The following is an 8,638-nucleotide window of genomic DNA, read 5'->3' on the forward strand; positions in this document are numbered from 1 at the left end:
TTCCCAAAGGGCTCCAACCCATCCCTGAGAGAGAGCCTTACCTCATGGCAAAATCACCTTTGAAGGCCTCAACCTGCATTGTTTTCATTGTGTACAGAATAACTGGAAAAGCAACTTAAGGACTGGAAGGCCTACCTCGGCCAGTAGGTGGAGGTTAAGTTCCGGGTTAAGATCGGTCAGGGCAGTGAGTGTATCAGGGCAGCTGGGCACAGCATCTGGAGTCAGGAAGCAGAGCGAGACAAAGGCTGCTGCTCTGCTTGCTTTCACTTTGTGGTTTTATTCAATCTGGGATCCCAGCCCATAGAATGGAGCTACTCAGGGTATGTCTTCTCATCTCAGATCAGGGTACATCTTCTTATCCCAGTTAGCCCAATCTATTATAGAAACTCCCTCACAGACATGCTCAGAGGTTTGCCTCTTAGGTGACTCTAGATCCAGTCAAGTCTTAGTATTGTCACACTGGAGATTAGGTTTTCAGCACATGAATTGGGGGGAACACATTTAAACCATGAAAACAACCCTATTCCAGAGTTCCATGTCAAATTTACCCTCATGGTGCTGGGCCACAGACAGGACATCTGTATCACACCCTTTTTGCAGATGCTCAGGGATGATCTTGGAAGAGGGGACAGAAATACTGTATGGACCAAAGGTCAAGAAGGGTTGGAGCAAAACAGTGTCTTCTGGACATGGAGGGTCACTATACTCATGAACTCAGCAGCTGGGCTTGCCTATAAGACCTGCACAAAACCAATTCAGTTAACAATCCATTTTTGGGGAGGAGCCTCATGAGACCCCCACCCCTAGCTGAGGAGCTACTGAGAGATGAGAGCTTCTGGGGGAGAAAGAATCCATTTTCTCTTAAAGTGTGGCCCTTGGTAGTTTGACCACATTCCATATGCCAGTAGATGGCCTCACAGTCGTGAGCATTTGGGCAGCACAAAGTGAACCTGGTGATTTTTTTAAGGTCATGAGGTTGGGTGGGGGTGGAGAATGATCTGGAAGGAGTGAGAGGTGAATATGATCAAAAGACATGGTCTGCATGGACAAAATTCTCAATGAATGAATAAAACAATTACATTTCAAAAGTCTCTTCATGTTACACTCATTAGAATTTACTTTTTGTCCATTCCTAAACCACCCAACCTCCGGATCAACAATAGGCCTAGCATATGGTAACTGCAGTGGGATGAACCACCTAACAAAAGCTAGGTCTGTTAGAAAGGGGCAGAGAATGGATGGGTAGACAAGAGTCTTCCCATGTCTGGACTTATTCCGATAAAAAGGCCGGGTTCCTCCTCTCCCAGAATCCTAGATCACCAAATAGCACCACAGTCAATACAATTTCTCAAAGAAACCCAGAAGTTCTCTTTACCGTGTCTCCCAAAATAAGTCTCAAGAATTTAGTCTTTTCACTAGAGGCGGATCCTGGAAAAATAGAGTTAAATGCCATCAGTACTGCCCATTTTCTCCAGCATGAGTGAACCAGGTGGAGAATTCTATGGCTACAGAAGTGTCCGAGAGCTCTGGTATTAAGAGGCACTCGAGACAGATGGGAAGGAGCGTACTAGAAGAAATGCAATGGTGTGTATTGCAAGCAGCAGCTCAATGACCTGGAGCTCCAGTGGAGGAGGGCAGTGGAGCCACAGCCTCTAGAAACTGTGTTCGTGACGACCTTAGAGAGACTAGGCACAAACGAGACCTACATGACAAAGTGTCACACGCTGTGTGACAGAGTGAAGAAACTCTGTGCTAAATAAAACAGGAGAGAAGACACCATGCTCCACTGCCTTGTGTCCATTCCAGGACTAACCATCTTAGTTGGAATGATATATTCATAATCCCACTAGAAAGTAAGACACCTAATGCTGGGACATGATTTCTCTTCATGCTTACACAATGTTTGGTGTGTAGTGTGTACTTAATCATGGACTGATTCAACAAACATTTATTGTTTGATTTTTACTTATATATTCATAATCCCAGACCACTTACAAAATTAATGTGACTAAGATAAAAATGTATTCATTTCATTCAGTAAATCTAGGCATATAAAGGTATACTTTTATCAATTACACTATTACTTCAAGCAAGCACTAAATAACACTAAAGGTCTATGTAGGCACAGTGCTACACATGAGTATTCCCAGTGCTTGGGAGGGCAGGCAGGAGGATTAAGACTTTGAGGCCAGTCTGAAATACAGTGAAACATTGGCTCGAATAAATAAATATGTTTACTGTGAAAATGAAAATACTATCTGGAATATGAAAAAATAGATTTTTATTGTTAGGTGAAAGTTATATTTGTCTTCAATTTCAGTTATATTAGATATCTAAATACAAGTCTTTCATTTTTAGCCAATACTTTAGAAAGCCCAACCTCCAGTTCATGATTTTCCATTCTTCCAATCTTCTCACTCCGTGGTCATTCAAAACCTTTGATCTGAGAGGACATTCCAGCTGCAGAATATTCTCCGTCTCCTAGAAAATCTACTCTCTTTTAGAGTAATTCCCTCTTAGAGCTCAGTATAAACTTTCTGTAGCACAACAGCAAGTGTAAAACATAAAATACCATGTGGAAAAAATACGTACACACTACATTCATGATTTTTTAAGTTATCTGTTCTAGAAACTTCAAGAGACATGACACTGAGGCCTGAGAGATGGCTTAACAGTTAAAAGTGCTTACTGCTCTTCAGAGGACCCAGGTTTGGCTCCAGCACCCACACAACCACCAGCAGCTCCAGTTCTAGGGGACCTAATACCCTCTTCTAGTCTCCGAAGTCACCTGCATGTATATGATGCACAGACATACTTACAATCAGGTACACACATATACAAAACATAAATGAACCTTAAAAAAATGTGACACCCCTGAACCATGTTAAGAAGATGGAAGAAATAACTATCCCTTTAATGAGACACATATGTATATGCCCAGAAACCCCCTTGTTCGATGCTTCCAACCCCTTGCTGCCAATGCATCAGCTTTCTGAGCTCTCAGAAATTATAAACCTTCTTTTTCCTGTAACTGGAGGTCCCATAGAGAAAGAAAAGCCACACTTGTGTTAAAAATTCTACCCTGAAGGCCGTGGCACACCCCTTTAATCCCAGCACTCGGGAGGCAGAGCCAGGTGGATCTCTGTGAGTTCAAGGCCAGCCTTGTCTACAGAGTGAGATCCAGGATAGGCACCAAAACTACACAGAGAAACTCTGTCTTGAAAAACAAAAACAAAACAAAACAAAAAATTCTACCATGCAAAGACTGAACTTAGTAACAATGTCCAGTTAGAATGTTACAAAAAAAAAAAGTCAAATTGTCTTGGGCTATTTTAGTCTTCTTAAAAAGATACATTAATTCATTTCCCACACCTGTGTCCAACCTAACATCTTTGTAACTGTCAAAAACTTTAAAATGCATCTTTAGAAGACCTCTAGCTTCTACCAACCCAAAAGCTAATAACTTCATCGGCTGGTACCTGAGACTTACAGCTCCCGTTCTGCAACCGACAGAGTGGATATTGACAAAGCACCTAAGGCATGGCATGTGTCCTCGCTTGTAAGAGCTGGACTGAACAGAGAGGTATTCAGGCATAGTGGCACATCCTGCACCACAAGTTCAAGGTCAGCCTGGACCACAGTTCAAGGCTAGTTCTATAGCAAGACTCTGGGCAGGGAGTGGAGAGAGGGAGAGGCTAGTGAGTAAACGATGTAGAGTTATTTCTATCAACAAATATCAGAGACATCATTTTACTTTATGACTACCAGTTCTGAAAAATATTAATTCTAAGTCTGAACAAATGACTGGATCTCATGTTTCCGAAACCTCAGATGTTATTCCTGTTACAGAAATCAAGTTAAAACCCTGTGCCATGCTTGCAAGCAGTGCTATATACACAAAACTGTCTTAACCCTCTAGGACTTACCTAGTATAATCATATAGACTGAAAAGAGAGAAGTTTCTGGGTGGCTTACGACTGCCTTTAGGAGTTCTCATGTACTCGAATTTCATTTCTCTGGGACTTTACTGACCCAGTGTTTCACTTCCTTTCACATAGGTGAGTGGGGAAGCTTCCCCAGGGCTGTCTTACCTTCGGGGCTGTCCCCCACAGTTTATGTTACAGTCCTTGTCTACGCCCTCCTTGTTGGACAGGAGACATTACAGACAAAACTGATGGCAGGATTTGGGAGAGGCCACCCTCTGAATTATAATTTTTTTAACTGATCACACATATTTCCATCTTCCTGCTGCGCCCAGAGCATGACAGATTAGAATCCTTGGACTTCTCTTCAGTTCCCACTCCCTAAATCTCTAAATCCTTTTGGTCACCAAGGTGGACAACTTCTTAGAATCTTTCTTAACTCCTCTCCTTCCGTTTGATTTTGACTTCATCTTCTGCCTGTTGGAGGGTCGTCACTTTGTTTCACTGCATTGGCTTCTGAGAAGAAGCTTTTCCTGCTGCCTCAGCCACGGCTCCCACCACACCACGCCCGGGTTTAAGACCTTGTCACATTTCTCTCTGAACACAACTTGAACTGTGGGTCTCAGTCCCATATAACTGAAGGTATGAGTCACATAAATTTGGCAACAGTAAAAAGTTTCTGAACACGCAACTGCCTAAAATTAATCCAAAACAAAACTCATAAAGACCACAGTGATATGCATCTGGAGGTACTCACCAGCATTGGCGCATACGATCTCATGGCAGGCTTGTACCTGGAACACACATGTGCAGATTTCACTAACTCATGCTGTCACACCTTGCCAGGCCAATGTCTGCAGCCTGAAATTGTCTGTCTCAGATTTGAGATTCTTGTATTTTATAAATGGTGGTATTTTAAATGTATGGATGAGGTTTACTGTCTTTGTAGAAATATAACAGAAACAGGACTTTTAATATCTTTCTAATATCATCCCTCAGCATCTAAGAGTCAAGTTAGTATATATTTGGATTGGATTGTACTGGAATGTTTGATTTTTAAGAATGACTGTTTATCTAGACATGGTGGCACATACCTGAAATTCCACTCTTTGAAAGGTGGAGGCAGGAAGATCAGGAGTTAAAGGTCGCTTTCTGATACTTAATGAGTTTGAGGCCAGCCTGGACTACACGAAACTCTGCTTTTATATATATATATATTTGATGTTTGAGTTGCTAACATAAGTTTTCTTTTTAAAAAGTCATTTAGTTTAGGATCAGAATTTCCAACTGTTTCTGAAATGGCCCTAAACATGATTTTGGTATTTTGCACATACCAAAATATGCAATTTCAGCATTGACAACTATAAAAGCAAAAATGTTTATCAACTTTAAATAACACTACAGATGTTCTACACAGTGTGGTATCAAATATTCATCCAAGATTTAATTCATTAATTAATTTTCATTTTTTTTTGAGAAAAGGTCTTGTCATTTTATTTTAGTTAGAGACACAGTCTAACACTGGAGCATAGATGGTATGGAATTCACTATGTAGCTCACCGTACCTTCAAACTTGTGGCAGTCCTTGGTCTCAGCCTTTCAAGTGCTGGGCTCACACCTGGATAGGAAACAGAACTTTATGTAGCACATGCTATCCTTCAGCTCTCTATGCAGAGGAGGACAACCTTCAATTCCTGAGTCTCCTGACTCTACCTCCCAAATGCTGAGTATGTGTCACCATGATAAGCTTCAAGTTTTAATTCTTTACGTAAACATTTAAAAGCCACCTGATACCCCAACAGTATGAAACTTTGTTTTAATCTTTAATAAATGGTAAAATTATATGTATACTAAAAATTGGTTTGTTTATTTGTTTCAGTTTTTTAGAGACAGAGTATTAGGATTCTGCCACTCCAGCTATATGACTGCACATGCGCAGTTCAGTAGCCAAGTAAGGGGTCTTGCATCTTACATCATCCATGCGCTGTGTGATTACGTAATGTGCGTGGCGTGGTCACTCAGTCAGTGCATGTGTGGCGTAGCTCCATAAGCCCACCTGCGCATGTGCAGGGGAATCCTTAAAAAGCCAGACACAGACCCCTCCCCTCTCTGCTCTCCCCTCCCCCTCTCTGCACGTGTCTCTTCCCAGGCCTCGAGGCTCTCTTCTGTCCCCCCCACCACTCCTCCTAATAAAGGTCTGATACTGGGTTTTGTCTTGCCTCGTGACCTTTCCTTGCAGTTTTTAAAGTCAACATTGGTGCTGTGACGAAGCAGGCTCTCCCAGGACTCTGTCTGGGACCCTGTACTGAGGCTTATTGGACCTGTGACTGCCCGCTCTGCTTTTTTCATTTGCCCAGCCGCCGGGACTGCTCGGCACAACACACCGGCTAACCAGATTGGTGAGTTTTCCCTTTCTGATCCCTCCCCATTTCCCGCAACTGTAGCCTGAGATATATTTCTCGAGTAGGACCCCCAGGGGGGTCTTCGGGCTGCGTTCCACGACTGGTTCTCTCTTGACAAAGTATTCAATGCTGTCTGGACTCCCGGGGGCGGGGGGGGGGGGGGGTCCTCCAGTAGGTACACCCCCCAACCCCTGCCCTCCCATGATGATGGGTGGTGTAACTTGTGCTGTTAATTTATGCCGTCCACAGATTACCTGCTCTCTCTTCCTTGGTCCCACTCCTCCTCTGAGAAATGCCTTAAATTTCCCCAAATACCAGGAAATTTGGTCGCATAACGGCTGCTTGGATCCCGATATTTCACAGGAATTATCTAACTTCTGCCAGTGAACAGACAAATGAAAAGAGTTACCTTATCCCCACGCTTTTACATAAGCTCTGGATTTCTGATTCTCTCTCCTGCCCTCTTGCATTCCTGAACCTGAGGAATCTCTGACTCCAAAGAACCTAATCTTATCTGACCTGCGCTCAGTTCTCTGTGACCAGGTAGGCCGCTAAGCACAGACAGGTCTGTAAGCAGGCTAGGATGCATGCAAATAAGTTTACAATCAGGGCCCACATTGGGATTATAATAATCCGGATGTATCAGTTTTCAGCCTGCCTTCTAGCAGGTCTTCTAAAGCTATCCTCACACCAACAAACTTTCAAAAAAAAAATTCAAGACACGGAATAAAATCCATCTCTTGTCTCCCAGAGCTTCCTGACATCAGGGCTAAACTTAAGCATCTGGAGAGCAAGGCTCCTGACACCACAGGCAGAAGTTTCAGCTGTGGCATTTAAGGTGTACCATGGGAGAGATGAAAAGCCCACGAACAGAACTGCCAGATGTTGGCACATGCTATCTGAACAGCAGCTGCATAAGGGCTTCCAGGTCCCTATTTTAGAAGACCACGTGGGCTAGTACGTGCCCTGCCGGGCCATCACTTGAGCCTTGTTCAAAGTGCCACCTAGAGAGATAACTGGTCAGCTGACTGCCCTGGGGCACCCAGTGGCATGGGAACATCAAACTAAGACCTCCAGCAGACCTCCTAGGCTTGGCCACGGGTTCACAGGGAACCCAGGATGCAGCATGGGGCAATCTGTTTCCTTTCTGTTGGACACTAAGCCACTTATTCAGTCCTGAGGGAGTTTTGGGGTCCCACCTCTCCTTCTCATTTCCCTATTGTTGGGGTAGGGGGACAGTCTTACCCACCTCACCAGACTTAATTGTACTTTCAGGGGTACCTAATGGGAAGAGTTTCCAGCTAAGGTATTAGCTTTCATTTCATTGCTCCCTCCATGTGCCTCACTCTAGACCAGTCAGCAGCGCTCCTCCTCCTCATGCACAGTGACACAGACAGGGCCCCGCTCTCTCTCAAGGTCCAGAGGACACCAGAATCCACTGCCTTGTCACCAATTCCAGAAGGATAAGGTCTCACCCCACAAGCTTTTCTCTTCCTGGTTCCCTCTTCTAATTAACTACTCAGCTAATTGTTATAGGACCACCATAGAGCTGGAGTCCAAGGACCATCAGATATACCCTGGTGGTAAGGAACAGTAACAGTTGAAAGGTATTTACACCCCCAGACCCACAAGTGTCTGGGCTCTGCAAAAACAGACTTTAATATAACCATCTATTACTGTTAAATGCTCTCAGCAATTGATCATTTGTGTCTCTTGGATGCTAAACTAATAAAGGAAACAAGTGCCTTAAATAATCTGTCTCTGATAAAGCTTATCTCAGGCAAAAATTAAAAACATGTTCCACATCGTTCTTCACATTTTTTTGTCTTTTCCTCTACATGAACAGCCTGGACATGAGTGGGGGTAGTGAAAGTCGAGGGTCGAGGGAAAGAGAGCTTGGGGGAGCGGGAGATTCCAGCTGGATCAACAACAGAGAGGGAGAACAAGGAATAGGAGACCATGGTAAATGAAGACCACATGAGAATAGGAAGAAGCAAAGTGCTAGAGAGGCCCACAGAAATCCACAAAGATACCCCCACAACAGACTGCTGGCAGTGGTCGAGAGACAGCCCGAACTGACCTACTCTGGTGATGGGATGGCCAAACACCCTAATTGTCGTGCTAGAAACCTCATCCAACTACTGAGGGATCTGGATGCAGAGATCCATGACTAGGCCCTGGGTGGATCTCTGGGAGTCCAATTAGCGAGAATGAGGAGGGTTTATATGAGCGAAAATTGTTGAGACCAAGGTTGGATAAAGCACAGGGACAAATAGCCAAATGAATGGAAACACATGAACTATGAACCAATGG

The sequence above is a fragment of the Peromyscus californicus genome, unplaced genomic scaffold (genome assembly GCF_007827085.1).
Source record: "Peromyscus californicus insignis strain IS unplaced genomic scaffold, ASM782708v3 Scaffold_13__1_contigs__length_99412109, whole genome shotgun sequence".
NCBI classification, from domain to species: domain Eukaryota; kingdom Metazoa; phylum Chordata; class Mammalia; order Rodentia; family Cricetidae; genus Peromyscus; species Peromyscus californicus.